Source organism: Stegastes partitus, unplaced genomic scaffold (assembly GCF_000690725.1).
Source record: "Stegastes partitus isolate 25-593 unplaced genomic scaffold, Stegastes_partitus-1.0.2 Scaffold544, whole genome shotgun sequence".
In the NCBI taxonomy this organism is placed as follows: Eukaryota; Metazoa; Chordata; class Actinopteri; family Pomacentridae; genus Stegastes; species Stegastes partitus.
In genome coordinates, this window is record NW_007578275.1 from 341373 (window position 1) to 359590 (window position 18218).

General features: G+C 41.5%; 1 protein-coding gene and 1 pseudogene across 1 annotated transcript in view; one reads left to right on the forward strand and one right to left on the reverse strand.

Annotated features, from left to right (window-relative positions):
- Positions 1-18218, reverse strand: part of kank4 (KN motif and ankyrin repeat domains 4) — a 90639-nt gene that overhangs the window by 46732 nt on the left and 25689 nt on the right. The gene's annotated exons all lie outside the window — the stretch shown is intronic.
- The window catches only part of LOC103361948 (plasma membrane calcium-transporting ATPase 4-like), a 31704-nt pseudogene that overhangs the window by 10128 nt on the left and 3358 nt on the right, over positions 1-18218 (forward strand).

Here is an 18218-nt window from a genome sequence, read left to right on the forward strand (position 1 = left end):
CAGTTAGCAAGTTTGCAAATTCGCAAAGCTTTTCCCCCAATCAATAGTCGAATGAAATGAAGCATAATCTTTCAAACAGAATACTAGGGAGGGGACAAGGTGATGATGGCAAACAAGTGGCCAGGCAATTAAGAAGGGAAAAGGAAATAGGAGAACCAGGAGGCATCAAACTGCTGAAACAGAAAGTAAAAAGAAAACACAAGGAGCCTGAAGAGAATCATGAATCACGGCCTCGAGAGGAAATGAAACCACACTCTAAATAAAGAAGGGAGAGGAAATAACAGACAACAAGATGGAGATGAGGGGATGTTGATTATTGGACATGCCTGTAACGCACAGATTGGACTCATTTTGACAACAGGGCTTTTAATTTTCTTCCCCTCATTGCTGCCAGCCAAGAAAAATCCTCAGTGTCAGCATGGTATATTTTGTATTTTCTCAAGGCTTTCAAGGGGGCTTTTAAACATGTATGTTTCGTGTTTTTTTAAAGAAATTATTATTAATTTCTGTGAGGGATGTGCTGCCTCACTTTTTGTCTCCTTTTGTCTTTCTGATCACGTCCACGCAAATCGTTTTAATTAACTAAAGTTTTGTAAGTGCTTTTGATCTTGCGCTGTAAGCATTTTCCCTAAGTCCTGACCAACCCTCGCTCGGCGCCGCTGCAAAATGTAGCTACTTGATTTTCATATTGACATCCCTGTAGTTTGCGCGCCCCAGAGATACTGCTGTGACTGCTGCATCATCCATCTGTTTGTCTGTTAGCTGCCATATGAGCGGGTGATACAGTCCCCCCCCCCCCAAAAAAAATAAATAAATAAAAAATGCAGAAGGCACAAACAGCAGCTTGAGAGCAACGCAGTATGTGCACAAATGAGGATCTGGGACATGCGTTGAACAATGGGGACATCGTTTCAAGCTCCCCATACGCTGTAGCTGAAATCTGATCGACCCCAAATCTATCAAAACATTAGGCCCTGTGGGGGGTACCTGCCTCCCTGTAGCTAAACCCCCACGCAACTCACCTCATTCTGTCTCTCACTGACTAATAGAAGCCATCTATCTCTGGGGTGAACTGGGAATAGGTAAGTAACTTGAAATTCCTCCTAGAGGGAAAAACCAAAGGCTTTATCCCTTCTTAAAGACACACACAGAGAAAACGTCTGCATGTGTATTTGGAAAACTGCCAGCACTCTCAGTGTTCTGATGCCAAAGCAAATATTTCACAGCAGAGACAAGGGTCTGAGACAATGGCTCACCATTAGTGTGGCCATGAACATGCCGGGCTATCTTAGCCAAGCATGCTTAATATGAGTTCATATCCTGCTAGATAAAGGCTGTGAGGTTGAAGCACACTGACCACAGCCGAAGATGTGTTACAGTCAGTAGAATGCTGTAAATTTCCATGTAGACTTAAGGAAATAAAAATGATTTCTGTGAGGAAATTGAGTCACTGCAGCAGCTTAAAAAATACAAACAAGCACGCAGAGTTGAGAACTGTGAGGAGCTGCTGTTCAATTTCTCTTGAAAAGTTTTCTTTTTAAAATGTATCCACAGTGATCCTAAACAGAGAAATGTGCAAATATCCTGGATAATAAGTTTTAATTGTTTCACATTTGGTTCTGAGAGGTCCCCAGTGAGATGCAATAATCAGAGCGGTGGAAAACTCACAACAGCTCAGTGGTAGCGATTGGGAGCAAAATAGCTCACAGCAGTTGGAGAAGTTATTTGAAATTCTTCACAAATATCAAAGTGAACTGAATACAAACAGTGGAGCAGGTTTTGCTTGCAGCAATCGTTCCTCCTGTTCATGTGGGCCATTCCCGAATGGGTTTCAACGTAAGAGAAAATCCACAGTTTATCTGATGCTGGTATGAGACTTCAGCAGTTTGAGACTGACAAAGTCCACCTTAAATGTGCGAGGAATGACATACAAAAGGATGGAATTTCAAACTGAAAACATCGTCACCATGTAAGAAAGTCACTTGATCACTTCAGATTGTTGAAGCTTCATCAGCATCAGAAAACTGTGGAATGTGTTTTTGCACTGAAGTGCGTTGTGAATTTTGTCCCCCATCACTTGCACTGAAAGTGGCAGACAGACTGAAAAGTTGGTCGCGTGTGATGTTCTCTCTTCTCTGTCTTGTACTGATGATTTATCTGGGACAGTTTTATGTCAACCCAAGCCTTGGAAATGCTTCTACACTGGGTATATTTGCCAGCTGTAGTGACTTCTCAAAAAAGTGTGACGAGGACAATCCAAAACAAGATGTGATCATTTCACCACAAACGTAGCTGATGCAGAAACAAAATCCACATTACTCAAACTAATTCCTCCCTCTTTTCATTTCTCTTGCTAAGACCTAAATAATAGTCTAAATTAAATTATGCTTTTATTATATTTTCTTTAGAAATAAACACATTCTCTACAATGTTAATTTTGTATATTCAATTATGCATTTTCTTAACCGCACCTGCAAATCACAGATTATGTTCATCATCTGATTACCTTGTTTTTCTGGTGCTGCTTATCTGATTTTGGCAGGTATCCACTTTGACTCTGTAGAGACACTCAGCCAATTTGTATTCTCATTTTCTGTTACTGACTCACTTTCCAAATCTGTGTCTGATATTTTGTTTGTATGCAGAGCCATTGTAACACTGGCTTGTTTACTATTTGTTTGATATTGGATTCTCCATTTGCTGACTAAATGGGGACATCCTCCCAGGTTCTCCTTGATAAATTTAGGAATTTAATTGAGTGTCCACTGGGAGATATTTGTAACGTATCATTTTTAAAACTGTAAACAGATTTCAGACCTGTACCTTTTTTTGTAATTTAACATCCAGGTAGGAACCCTAACTCCATGTGTAAACAAACCCAGGTTTTCCCTCTTCTTCTCTTCCCACGTTCTCTTTCCTAATGAGCACGAGAAGCTGTTTTGAGTACAAACTCTTTTCTAACTCTGCACCACCCAGCTCTGGCTTTGAAGTGCTATTTTTCCTCACCTCGTTAACCAACTCCCACTTTTTTTAATCACCAGCCTGCTTTGCCGTGAGCGGAATCGAAAATCTGAAAATAAAACATCTCAGTCTGTGTCACATAGCGTGAAATATGATAATGTATGAAAGAGAAAGTTTTCTTAGGGGGAAATTGATTTTCCACTTGGTTGCAACTGTGGCCTGATCCATCACTTCTGCATCTTGAGATGAAGAAAATGTTGGTCAGGGGGTTGTAGCCGCACTGGATGTGACACTTTTTTTTAAAATGTGGTTTATATTTCTTTAAAATTGGGAGGTTTTTAGAGGTGTCGGAGAGACTAAACACAATTTATTGTTGTATTCATTTACTTGTGGCAATATCATCTGTCATGTGGGCATGTGGGTTTTGGACAAAAGCTAAAGATGGATGGACAGCAGATGTGTAACTACATTTCCTCATTGCTGAAGACAGCCTGAGGGGCAGGTGTTAATGAGAGTCTGGAAAAACAACCATTGGACACCGGGCCAGTGGCTGAAAGATTTACATATTACAAGAATGGAAACAGTATTCAATTCAAGATGATTGATGAGGTTATCAAAATGCAAAGAGATTGAAACCATCAAGCTCAGATTTGGAAAATACAGACAGGAGCCAGAAGCTGTGTGTCTACCTGAGTGTGTATACATTTATATGAGTTTATTCATTCTACTTTCAATATGATGAAAAACGTAGGGAGTGAGTACAACTTTTTAGAGATTCCTTTGGGATAAAGTGCCTATCATCGTAACTCTTCATCAAGCCCAACAGGCGGGCTTCAGTGATGCTGCATCATTCGTCAACAAGACAGCAAATGGTATAATTTTCTATTTTGATGAGTAATACACACATTTTGACAGCTGTAACTTGAATAGCAGATGGAACTGCAACAAAAAAAAAAAAAAGAAAAAGAAAACATTTTAGCTTTTAGCTTCCCCTCCGCTACCACTTCCAATACACATTGTGGCCACAGTCAAAATCTTGCATCTTTTTAACAGAACTAAAGCTGCGTGGGCTTTGCAGATAATATATCTGATGCCTCAAATTTCTAAACCCTGACATGAAACATAAATGTGTCTGTTAAATACTGAATGGAAAACAGACACATCCCATCAAATATGGATGGGAAGTACAAGATTAATTGGCTCACAAATGACTTGTGTTTTCTAAAAGACAAGCAAATGTCACAGAGCCTAGCGCTGCTTGTCACTCATTCATGAGCTTAAAAACACTATAACCTATATTTTAGTACATGCATTACAATATATGATGATCTCAAACTATAGTTAGCACAGACATCAGCCAACAGGTATTTCAAATCAGACCTCTTCTAAATAATTCTGCATATTATAGTGTGCTGGATTTATTTATTCACCTTATTATTTGTTTTACATGTGATTTCTTTTATTATTTTGTTTATAGTATGGTAAGACTGGATTTTGCCTTGTACATTTTTGCAAAGAAATAGCTTGCATGGCCTGGATCATGAGCATAGAGGAACTTGCATGTCCTGCCAGCTAAACAGCAGGTCAGGTTGTAGGTCATCCAGTGTTTTTACTGTCATTAGTCTACATAAACAAAAAGATATCCACACAACTGGTTCAGTACTAAAGAGCTCCACAGGTTGAATTTAAGACCTTTAGAAAGCGAAATCCAAGCCAGCTTTTTGCGTTTTTGCAGAACTCACGCCATCGTAAAAGATATATATTGTACCACTACCTTTTGGAGATGACATTAAATCATCTAAATACTGATTTTGTGGTTTGGAGAAATTTAAAACCATCACACTCTACTTCTTAATCCTGTGATCCTGAATATGAACCGTCACCTCAGTTCCCTGGACCCTTGACCTGTACTCAATAACGCTAATAATCTCTATTCTGATTGCCTGCTTCCCTGCTTGCGAAATTGCATACTTGTTCCTTATTCCTTTCAGCACAAACTCCAGCCGCCCTTACAAAGTACGCGCCGTTGCATGTAGTATGCATAAAATGGAGACACACTACTTCATCATAATATTGTGCCTCAAGCTTTGACCGTCTTGCAAATACATCCGTCACAGTCTGCAGTGTGAAATCACCTGTCTGTGCGCTTTCGGTGCCTCAAGCTTTTTTTACTCGAGCGAGACACGGTGACGTATCTTCCGCTGCGCAGAGGATTGTGGGTCAGAAAAGCATGCTGGCTTGCAGATTGCAAAATGAGACCGGACGTAGTAGGACGTCCTGGTATTGTTGTCACACTGCTTTTGACATACTATGTACTGAGACTGCACTACGTTTGTGTCTCCCTGTCTAAACTATACACAGTGGCTAATAGTGTAATAAAGATTTGCAGGGCGGCATTCCACTTTGCCTTACATGACTAGACTTATGTGTAATCTCTCCCTTTATTAAATCTGAGCTGCACCTTTATACTTCCATCAGTTTTTATTCAGTGACCTCCATATCAGCTTTGCTCTAGAAAGTTCTAACCTGAGCTGAGGTCTAATGGGCCTAAATCAAAGAAAACAGCAGTGTAGCTCTGCTGGGTCTTTAAATGGGTCAAACTAGAGGCACAAGCGCCTGCTAGTTCAGAGTCAAGATGAAAAACGTCAAGAAAAACTGCAAGACGCTGGTTTAAAATAAAACTTCGCCAATCCGTCAACAGACACAAAATACTAGACAAGAAACATTTCTTCCGACCCACAGCTTGCAGGCTTTGTCAACTCACTTACACTGCCAGTCCAAGACTATTGTCTTTTCTCTGTCTGACTGCCTCCTTCTGTGCCTCCCGTTCTCCTCCCTCTCTGATCTTTTATTTTTTATCATGACTCCTCATCTCTTCTTTTGTCCTTTTAAAGCTCACTACCCAGCGTGTCTTTCTCTCCTCTGCTTCCACAGGCAAGCAGCGAAACCACTCACAGCACTCACTTAATCTTATAATTATTGTTTAGGTATTTCTGACTCACTGGGCAGTATAAAGGCACACAGCATTACAAGTACATGGTGCAGTTGCACCACTGAGAGGCCAAATTTAATTGTGTTCAGGTCGGCTTAGCTTCTGGCCAATTTATCCCCCGGTTACAGCTACGAGAAGAGAAGGGAAAATATTGATCAGTGCCTTCCTAACACCGCCAGTGAGACAGCTGGTGAAAGCTCGGTCAGACCGTGGCATTAGCATCAAAAAGTTTGCAAGATGTTGAGTCTCTTTGAAATATTTTATTCTTGTAAACAAGGAGACAACACAACGAGAGTGCAGCTCTTAACAGGCTAAACAAAGGACCATAATTTAGCGCAACAATCGCAGTTTGATTTGAGTTTAAGGTTTCGTAGAGGTCGGACACTGCTTGTCAGTAACATAAAATCCACCCATGATCCCCGAGCAGATGATGTGTGAATTCCATGTTAATGGAGATGACGAACCAAGCCATTAATTCCAAGGGCAGCTTTTATTCTGCTGTACGCCAAAAAGAAAGACAGACAGATAACGGGACTGAGAGAGGAAGGAGGGAGTATTCCCTGAGCGCAGGGGAGATATCAAATGAAATCCTTCTCCCACTCCTCTCCTTACCCCCTCCTATTCTTTCCCACAAGGAGAAATAAGACAGAGGGAAAGAAAGGGTTGCCAAGGTCACTTTCGTTCTCTCGCTCACTCTCTTCTGCACACACAGTCGAGAGCAGACACATAAATGTACAATCTCGGAGGACGAAGGACAGACATCATTTCCGCTGATGATGGGAGTACTGCTTAATTATTCACTGCAGTGGTCATGTGGCTGTTGCATACATACACACTGAAGCACTTAAAGATGCTCATAAGGATGCTATGTTACGCAACACCGGTAAACATGAAGCACATTGAACTTCATTCATGTAAAATTAACAGTGATGCATTGGTAAAATTCGAGTCAGGGAAATGCTGTTTAACTGAAATCATAACGATAACATTTAAAAAGATATTTGGGTATATTCCAAAATCAATATACTGTGATACAATAGTACAGTGAGACAGCCAATCAGTTAACAGACCAAGCTAGCCAGTTTGGTAGCTAAAGGCTAATCTTAAGAAAATAACTGTCAATTCACTGCTAGAGTATCTGTTGTTTAATTATTATTATTATCATTCGTCCTACAATTTTTGTTCACCTTTTTTCTTTAACCATTCAGGATCACTGTTCATTTAGTAAATTAATCTTTTGTTGCTATGACAGAAGCCTGGCTCTCTTGAGAAGGGTCTTGTTGTTCTGTTGGTCCTCCACTTTGGCTCAGACTGGCCCACCCAAACAACTATTGCACTGATCATGATGCAGCTTTATACAAATATACATCGTCCCCAGAGGCTGTTGGATGCATTCTCATTGTATTTGTTTTAGACGTGCAGTGTACCCAACTGATCAATGGTGATGCCCTGACTTTCCAGCTAACACCACCAAAAGGTCAATTTTTAACTTATCCAATGCAGAGTATTTCTAAATGTAATAGATGGATTGTGCTGACATTTGAACAGACATAAGCAGTCTCCAAATCATGACACCCAATGACAGGTTGATCCCCTAACTTTTTCCCCAAGGCCACCATGAGGTTGACATTTTTGTCTTTCAGTGAAATACCTTAAAGTCTGGCACATGCATGCAGTCATCAGGTCAAAATTTAAATGATCAACACTTTATTTTACAACCAAAGACCTAATCATATTGTATCATCACTAAGCTCTACTCATCATTAACCTTTCTAATCTGATGGACGCACTTTGCATCCAAATTCACATCCCTTCTTCTTGTTGGAATTGCTCTTTAAGTATTATTTCCAGCGAGGTGTAGCGCATATCAAATTAAACTGCATGACATGCCTTTCCAATAATGCTAATTGCTCGTCTGTGCAATTATGTGTCTGCGAGAAAAAAAAAAGCATTTTGATTTTACATTAAATCTATTTACAGCTCCAACCTTCATACAGCTGTGCGCTCATTTCCACACTTGTGACTCTTGTTTGAATTTTTCCATTAACTTACTATTGCATAGGTATATTAGTATATGTGCAGTGACATGTAAACGTTATCTCACAAGAAAGAGTGGAACCATCCATCCATCCATTATCTATACACCGCTTAATCCTCACGAGGGTCACGGGCGGGCTGGAGTCTATCCCAGCTGACTCAGGGCGAAGGCAGGGGACACCCTGGACAGGTCACCAGTCTATCGCAGGGCTACACTAAGAGACAGACAACCAAGCACACTCACATTCACACCTACGGACAATTTAGAATCACCAATTAACCTCAACATGTTTTTGGACTGTGTGGCAGGAAGCTGGAGAACCCGGAGAGAACCCACGCTGCACGGGGAGAACATGCAAACTCCACGCAGAAAGGTTCCGGTGCCCCCACCAGGACGCGAACCGGCAACCTTCTTGCTGCGAGGCAACAGTGCTACCAACTGCGCCGCCCTGCAGCCCAGAGCTTTATAATTATGCTGGTCAAATATTTGTACATACCACAGCAACACCGTTAAGAAGACAGATCGAATTTCTGCAAACTAATATCTTCACAACTATTCCTTCACCCACTTTCACACTCCTGCATCTCAGCTGAATAGGTCACAAAGTCACTTGTACGCAAGTAGACAGTGGTGAACCTAGACTCTGGGGGGCCCTAGGTAAAGTGGTCATCACGGGTCTTTTGTTGAGGGCAAAGGAAAACATCTACCCGATTCAAGGCAAAGTGGTCATTGGGGATCCTCTGTTGGGGTTAAAGGCAAACATCTACCTGATTCGTCACCTCTGCAAGTAGGCTGCTGTATGGGAAAGCTTCAGAAATAAAATAAAGGCGAATGGTAAAAAAAAAAAAAAAGAGAGAGAGAGAGAAAAAATGCAAGTATTATCATTGCCTTGACTGACCTGAAAAAACAAGATACAGCATGTATGACTAGCCTTTATAAACCAAACCAAGATAACAGCTTAAAAGTAAAGGTCGTGAAATTACCCTGAAAATAGCCTTGGGCTCACAGGTTTAAGCCGGTATACTGTGCCTCGCCGCTGTAGTTGTTAATTTAATCCAAAGCATTACCCCTAAATCAGAAACATTCACTCTTCAAAACTAATGCCATCAAAGAATTTTATTTTTTTTTATAGATATCTTAAACAACCTGAGGGAGAAGAAATGGATGGATAAAAGCAGAGGAACTGCAGATGCACAGAAACAGATAAGACAGGAAAATAAAGACAAGAAAAATGAACAGAAAGCACAAGTTTAAAGGGTGAGGCTGAAAGGTCTGCTATGTCTCATTATCTATCTTACTGTCAGGATAAATATAGCTCAGTTCTGTTGGGATATAAACACACGAGTGCCTATGCACACGCCTCGCACACATTAGTCACATGAAGAAAACACAGCAGACAGTACAATCACAAAGCACAGGAAGTTCAAGTACAAAGAACAAAGGCTAACGGGTCAATGCTAAGATGGCTGCAGATGGTGGGCTTAGAATTCAAAACTACATGCACGCTCATATATTTTAAAGGTTATAGTAAAAATTAGATGAATAAATTTCACACTGCTCCTCATACCCCCGTTTTTCTCCATCTGAAGCTTTCTTCAGCGCCTTCTCCAGAACCTCAACTCCTTAGAAATCCATATTATCCAGCTGAGAGAGCAGACAGACAGAGTGAAGAGACTACTCCCCCAGCATTGTTTTGTTTCCAAAGCTTCCCAAATTACCAGCTTCTTGAAATAGACTTGAACTGTTCTCTGGTGACATGAAGTGTGTTCATTTAGGTTCACTGCAGGGCAAACAGGGGTGGGATTCAAATGTGATACAGAAACATATGCAAATAGGTTGCTAGACCTGGCAAAACAAAGACACATGTACAGACACACAGGTGATGAGTTTCTTTTGTATGACCGTGTGTTGTTTTTCTTAACTGCAAAATGAAACTTGAAACTCTTTGTTCAACTGTGGGTTGAGACTATGATTCATCCACCTCTTGCATGGTCGCAGCACTGCTGGTAAATCTCTAGGGTGAATCCTGCAACACTGACTTTAAAAAGTGAACCTCTCTGATGTCCCTCATAGTTTTGTGGATGGATATTTTGTACCCTTGGAGTTGGATGTATCACCAACTGTCAGTTGTTGGCAGACAAACAATTTGAAATTGGGCAAACAGGCTGCAGCTTATTTGGAATCGAGATGAGTTTGGTGGGCTGAGAGATGTGTAACTCAAGCAAAAATGCCCCAAACTTCTCAAAGAAATTATTTATTGATTCAGTATTTCTTGAGGGAAACTGTGAGTTCCCCTTTACTTCAAGTGCAGCAAGTGTTTTGTTGGAGCCAACGTCTTGTGACCGTTAATGGCAATACAGCTTGAATCAAAAACAGACTATGAAAAACGATTTGTGAGAATTCGAGAAGAAGGGTGATGGCTGCGGCTCAGGTGGCAATCACAGGGTTGTAGGTTAGATACCAGGTTGCTCCTGCACATGTGCAAAATTGTGCAAGGTCTAACAATCGCAAGAAGCGGAGGCTTTCAGCAATCCCACCACAATTTCTCCACAAATTGCAGCTTTTAGTTTGGGTCTGTTCTCTGTGGGGTTTACATGTACTATCTATACCTGTGTGGGTTTCCTGTGTGTGCTCCAGCTTCCTCCCACAGTCCTAAGACATGCCTGGTTGGTTAATTGGGGATTCTAAATTAGTTGTAGGTGTGAGTGTGACCGTGTTCGCTGTCTGGCTCTGTATACTAGCCCTGTGATGGACTTGGCAACCTGTTGAAGGTGTAGCCTGCATCTCGCCCAAAGTTTGCTGAGATAAGTTCCAGCCTCTGCAAGATATAGTGTGTGTAGCTAATTAATGAACAACCACAGCCAGATCAGGACATGGACACTGGGTTATTCAACTGCATGTTCTGATGAAACGACAGCTTGAAAACCCAAATGGAGAGAACACAATATGGTTTGGCCTGAAGGTAGCTCATCTCATTTTGTTCAGGTGGTACAGAGGACTGTAAAACAAAAGGTTGACTGACTCGAGGCAGTCACACAGCTCGGAGCCTGTTCTAATAAGAGATGTACGAGAAGGAAGAGGAAAATTATGTGAGGAAGTGGCCAAATTATATATTTTTTTCTTTTTTTAAATACAAATCCCTGAAGTAAATAAAGAGATCATAAAATATATGTTACAAAATAAGGCTGGGTGATGACGCACCACACGTTTTGTTGATCCCTTCAGCTCTTGTCAATGCCAACACAGGGAGGGTAACAAACAAGGACGTGAGGTATCTTCTTCTGCTGTGATAACCCACACTGAAACACAGATTTTCATGCGCGAGGAAAAGGCCAGTTTTACAATTTAAATTACAGAGCACTGGCAGACGAGGAGAAAACTGATGAAGTCTTATTGCTTTCCAAAAAAGGAGGCAACAGCAGAAGGCACTGAAACGGGAAAAGAACAGGCTATGGTCTGTGAAAACCTGGCTGTATGTAGGCAACCCTCTGTGCTGGCTCGGAGCACAGTTTTGCTCATGCAAGCGCTTCCTGATTTGAATGGCATTTGCTCTGCAATTTGTATTACTAAAGATCAAGATTATTCAAATGAGTAAAAATCCCTTTATCTCCAACTGATGATGATTTCATTCATTCTAGCAGAGATTTAATGTGACTTCAAGGGTCTAAGAGTGCAGGAGAATCCATAATGCAGGGAAGGATTTTGCTGAATATGTATGCTTTTCTTTTTTTTCCCCCCCAACATTAGTCATTTGTATAGTTTTAGACTTTGGTTCTCTCCTGTATAACCACAGACTTCTGCTGTTTGGTAAAGGGACAAATCTTCTAGTGATGTGAGGATTTATGTTACCATAGCTGGAGGATAGTTATTAAGAAAGGACAGAGCTTTACTTGTGTCCTGAAACGGTACTGACCCAGTAACCTGCTATGATACATAACCACAGATGTGTATTTTGGATGGCTTTCTGTTTGCCCAAAAGAGCTGCAGTAAGCTCATGATGACATGGTACAGGCAAGAGGAACCACAAACAGGAAAGTGGCGGAACCATGGATTCTGGGAGCTGATCACCTCAGTGGGATTCCCCTACTTGAACTGCATACACGAACAATCCATCTTTATCTTTCTCTTCAGTACGTGGAATAAAGCCATGTTTGTTTCCCGCCCTCCTTATTTTGGCTTCTGAGCGCACATTCGGCCTTGAGTTTTCCAACCTGTCTCAGCTTCATGCCTCAGCTCTCTTTATCCCGCTGCTCCTCACTCTATCACTGCTGTGGCCAGATAGCCATGACAACTTCATGCGCTCCATCTCTCATTCCCCCTTAGCACTGGACCAGTGACCTGGGAGGTACACGGTTGGCTGTCAACCTGTCAGTGTTGGAAAAGCCACTTTGAAATTACAGCTTTGCAAGCTAGGAAAAATAAAGAACACTTCCTACAGTGGCGAGGGCTGGACACAGCTTTGAGTGCCTTTTCTGGACCTTCACACTTGTTAAGATGAAAAGAATAAATGGACAGGGAGTCAAAGGAGGCTGAATTTCCAAACATCAGGGGCAGCAATAAAAAGCATTTAAATAAATTATAGCCAAAAATAGCCGGTGTGTCGCAGTGACACCATGTAAACCAAATTTTAATCAAGCTGCATGGCAAGAAATTAATTGATTAATCACTTAGCCTATAAAATGTCAAACCATGATAAATGTCCATCACCTTCATGTAGCCCAGAGCAATATATTCCAATTATTTTGAGCAACCATTATTTAATTTACAATTATATGAAATATTAGCAGCAGGTTAATCTGAAAAGGTTTGAGTATGTGACATCAAAATGAGTGAGTGCTTTTACTTAACAGAAGACCTTTATTATCTTCCAGTCCTGAAGCAATAGTTCAGCATTTTAGAAAATGCCTTCATTTGCTTTCTGTCCAAATGTTAAAGACACCCTCTGGTGAAAATCAAGTTGTTGCTTTTTGTTTTTTACCTTGTTCAAATGTCCATATGGTGTATTTCAAATAATAAAACCAATATCATGGGGGGAAGAAGCAGTCAACACTATAGCTGAGTATTTCCACCTTGAAGCAACAGTGTATTGACAGATCTCAAAAACACTGATTCAGACTTCCAGGTTTTTTACACATAAACCTAAGGAACCGATTCTGTCTGCTTGCAGGGTGGAGCTGTCTGTACCATTATTCTTTTTCAGAATCGCTTTTTTGGTTCAAGCATCCATCCATTATCTGTACACCGCTTAATCCTCACTAGGGTTGCGGGGGGCTGGAGTCTATCCCAGCTGACTTAGGGTGAAGGCAGGGGACACCCTGGACAGGTCACCAGTCTATCGCAAGGCTACACATATAGAGACAGACAACCAAGCACACTCACAATTTAGAATCACCAGTTAACCTCAACAGGTTTTTGAACTGTGGGAGGAAGCCGGAGAACCCAGAGAGAACCCATGCTGCACGGGGAGAACATGCAAACTCCACAAAGAAAGATCCCGGGCCTCCTAACCACCAAACCAGGGAGCTTCTAGTTGCGTGGCGATGGTACTAACCATCGAGCCACCTTGCAGTCCTGGTTCAAGCATCCATCCATTATCTATACACCGCTTAATCCTCGCGGGGAGGCTGGAGTCTATCCCAGCCGACTCAGGGTGAAGGCAGGGAACACCCTGGACAGGTCACCAGTCTATCACAGGGCTACACTTAGAGACAGACAACCAAGCACACTCACATTCACACCTACGGACAATTTAGAATCACCAACTAACCTCAACATGTTTTTGGACTGTGGGGGGAAGCTGGAGAACCCGGAGAGAACCCACGCTGCACAGGGAGAACATGCAAACTCCACGCAGAAAGGTTCCGGTGCCCCCACCAGGACACGAACCGGCAACCTTCTTGCTGCGAGGCAACCGTGCTATGAACTGGTTCAAGCATGTACAACTAAATTACTCCAACTTGCCATTGTTTCTCCTAAAGTAGTTTTACAGTGTTTGAGCAGTGTTGTTGGTGAGCTGGAGCAAATACTTGATAATTGGTGTCATAGATTTCCCTCCTCTGTTTAGAGATGGTTGTTTCAGTTTAACAAAGAGGGCTTCTTTCGCTCCTCTCTCAAACCATCTGTCTTCACTGTGCAGAATGTAAACACTGCTGTCCTCAAAGGAGAGTCCTTTATCCTTTAGATGCAGCATATTTAGCTGGTGAGTTTGAGAAACTCAGATACATAAGAACACTTAAAACTGAGCCATTTTAGGGCAGGAAGGGATTATTTTCATGGAAAACATCTCAATATGTGATTGTGATATGCAAGGCTCCATGCTTGTTGTCAGATATGGTTGGTGACCACAAGTTTATGTAAGTAAAGGTAAGATTTTTCCAAATCTGGCAACCTTATTGTGACAAGACTGTTGTTTTCTGTTCGAGTGGCATCAGACTTCTTTAACTTTCACCAACAGTGCAAATAAGAATGTTTCCCAAAATGTCTTGCCAAAGCAATAAGTACAGTGGATGCAGAAAAGGAGGACTTCATCAATGTGTATTAAAGCTGTTCTGTGTGACACATCAATCCATCCATCACTTGCACTTTCTCATGCTGTCCAAGGTCACATGAGCTTGAGCTTTCCCCAGCTCGTTTGGGCGGGAGGCAGGGACACTTTGAACGGGTCGCCAGTCCATCACAGAGCTGACTTTATGTCCCAAAATCAATCAAAATCAACTCAGCAGTTTCCAATATGTCACTTGTAGTACAGGCTACAGGCTACAGCGGATTAGCATACCATTATAAAAAAAAAAAAAACCCTGCCGCTATGTGTTTATTAGAAAATCACCTTGAGGGATGTGCCCTTCAAATCAACCAAGCTCTCTTCATGATGCTGATGTGAGAAAACCATCTGTTACTTTATAGTTAGCGACTGTCACACACTGAGTGATGAGGGGGGGAGAAAAAAAAAAATAACGAAGTGGAAATCTTTAATCTGCTCGCATTGCCATCGAAAGCACTGACATTTAGACCACTGTCAAAAGGTTGAGAGAGCAGATGGCCAGCGACATACAGTACAGATGGTTTAAAATGAACTCTAAGTGTGAGGCCAGAGCGTCGGAAAGAGATTCAGCAAACAAGTCAGACACACGAGACAAGAAAAAAAAAATGAAGTAATAATTCAGAAAGTGTTTAACAAATGTAACAGAAAAAAAAAAAAAAAACACTTCCCAGAGCGAGCAAATGACAGCTTCAGTTTTAGCTTCAACGGCTTCAGATTACCACAAATGGTACATAATGTCACCATTTGCAAGCTTACGTGTCTCCATATGTTAACATATAGCCTAAAACGTTTTGTTTTCTTTCATGACCAGAGAATAGCAGCATATCTGCCTCAACCACATCTCTTGTTGCTTCTTCTGGCCACGTAACAGCAGGCATCATCTCATGTCTTGGCTCTCTATTATTCTCTCAAAATTGATTTCCCTTCCTGTCTCTTGCCTCGTCTGCCAGGATAAGATGTCACCACTTGAATTGCTATAAAATCCTTAAGCGAAAGGATGGGAGAGAAATGTACAGCTTGTGAAAGTGAGAAAAATGAACAAGGGGGGGGGACGTTATGATGACTAACTCTGCAAAAACACCCAGTATGTTTGCGTGATTACTGTGTGAATCCGAAATAAATAGCCTGAGTGTCTTATTACGGCTGCCTGCGAGTTGTCATTATTTTTCTGCTTTGTTTTTACCCTCCTAATTGCCAGTATGCACTACCACCCTTTGTTCTTATTATTCTCCAACTACCCACTTTGTTACAATTTGCTCTGTTGCCTCTTTCTCACACAACCCACAGTGTAAATGGCACAGCAAAATAAATTAGCTCAAAGTATGAATAAAACCTCGTTTTTATGTTATAGACTGTTAACTGCGCTCTCATACCAAAACCAAACCACAAAACCCACCATAAAATAATTTTAATCTCCCCCGAGAATGGCGCAGACAAATAAGCTGAATTTATCCAGACCATGGATGTGTTAAATGAACCTAAAGTAAATAGCTTTCTTCCTCTGCTGGGCTGCAGGCGAGTTCCCAGACTCCAGGCTATCACACAGAGAATCCGCAGAGCTTACAGCTTTTCCTTCCCATCATGATAATGCCTGAGTAACCACTCACAGTTGCCCCCAGTTGCATACTGCCAGCGTCCCTCATGCACAATGTTCCCATTAATCACACATCTGGGAATGGAGCCTGGAAAAAACGGACACAATTTTGTGTGACCGTGGGTGATAACAATTACCACAGCACTGTTAGTGTGTTAGTGGTAACAGAAGACACGGAAAGTGGTACGGCCGTTTTCAGATATGGGATACGCAACGCTGCTGTCTTCATCAATCTGTTAAGGTGACGGCATTCTGTAATTCAGATGTAGGTCACTTTTACAATAATGTTCCACATGGCTTCATTCAGACATAATCACCACAGTGACGTAGAGAGCCACAGGACACATGCAATGTTTTTCGTGCACGTGAGATTAGACAGTACATGAGTTGATATATTATGCAAAACAATACACTAATAAACAAAAGACAAAATCTACATTGATAGCAAACTTATTATGCCCAAACTACTAATAGCTTTGCTTGTTTATCATTTCTCCAACACTGAAAATTCTGTCCATGTGTCATGATAATCAATCTACTACTTCGTGAACACCAAAATGCAAATATCCAGACAGCTGTGATAGAGCTCAGGACTCAACCTGAGGACAGTCGCTATGTGACAAATGATTTACCTCATTTAGCTTATGATATGTGGCACTGCGTGTGACAGCTCAACTGTCCTAGGTAAAGAAAAGCCCACAGTATGACCTGCCATTAGATTTTCATTGATCATGCCCCTGTCTCAGCTGTAATTTAGAATTATGAGTAATTACTGGAGTTAGTGCTGTTGCAGCACAAATAAATGCATTTAAATCTTTCGCCTTAGAGATGCTCATATATGTCCTGCTGCTGTCTGATCCTGCAGATATTGAATACACACAGAGGAAAGACTCCTACAAACAGCTGGAGGCAACAAACTAAACTCAGTTTATTTTATTATTCTGTCAAACTTGGGGGTACATTTATTATTGGTGAGTCTCATTATTTTGACCTCTTAAAGATGCTGTCTTCTTTGCAATAAAGTTTTGTTTCCATGGACATTTCAGTTTGTAATAGAAAAGTTAAATTGTAGGGTGACAAGAATGAGGAAGGCGTTTCGTGATTTTGGCTCAATGTTGAAGTTGAAATAAATAAAGCTTTCTCCAAATCCTTTGTACGTGCCTTTCTGGTAATGCAAAAGCATGCAGTTTAGACTTTTGCTCTGTTGAAAGTGATATGGAAATGGTACGACTTTAATTTCAGGGTGACGACCCCACCAGAGATTTTATATGCACTTATTCACACAACCTCAATAAGTCGCCGACAGTATCAGGGTTATTTTCTGTTTAACGATGATCAACGTGGATGATAACGTGCCTTGTGACCTACTAAAAGGTGGAGGAGGTCCCTCCTGGCCCATATGTATGGCAATGATGTGTGATAACGGCATTTAATGGACTGATAATGTCAGAATGTTTTGATATTCCTGCTCTAAATGTCTCTCTACGTCAGTCAGGGAGTCACTTAGTCTTTTACGCTGACATAAACCGACATAGAAACAGTAATGTGAAGTGGCGAAAACCTGTTTTTCCACCAGCTGATGTATAAACCAGACACCGTCAGTTAGGTAAGTGACAGATCATCACAGCTAGAGTGTTCGTTTCCTATCTGTGCCATTTCAACTCCATTCCTCTTGACCTTTTTGGACAACCGTCAACAAAATCCAGAATAAGGAATGGCAAAATTAGAATAAGAGAGACAGCTCAGGGTGAATGAGATGTTGTTTGTTTGTTATTACGTGAGTATGGCAGCAATGGGGGGTGCTGCATGAGGGTGCTGGCCACACATGTCACATCAGGAGGCATGATTATCCACCAGGATTACACTTTAATCAATCTAAAGCACTAGTCCCTGTCTGCCACTGTACTAATCCCATCAAAGGAGGGCTCTTTCTGCCTGTCAGCTTATCCTCTTCCCATTCACCACCATGTTAAACACCCTACAAAGCTGTATGTCAAGAGTCAACCGGGCTTCGGCACGGAGACGTCGGGCCCCCACTCAGCAGCACTGCATCAATTCCACCGACGGCTCATTCAATTTTAAGAAACCACAC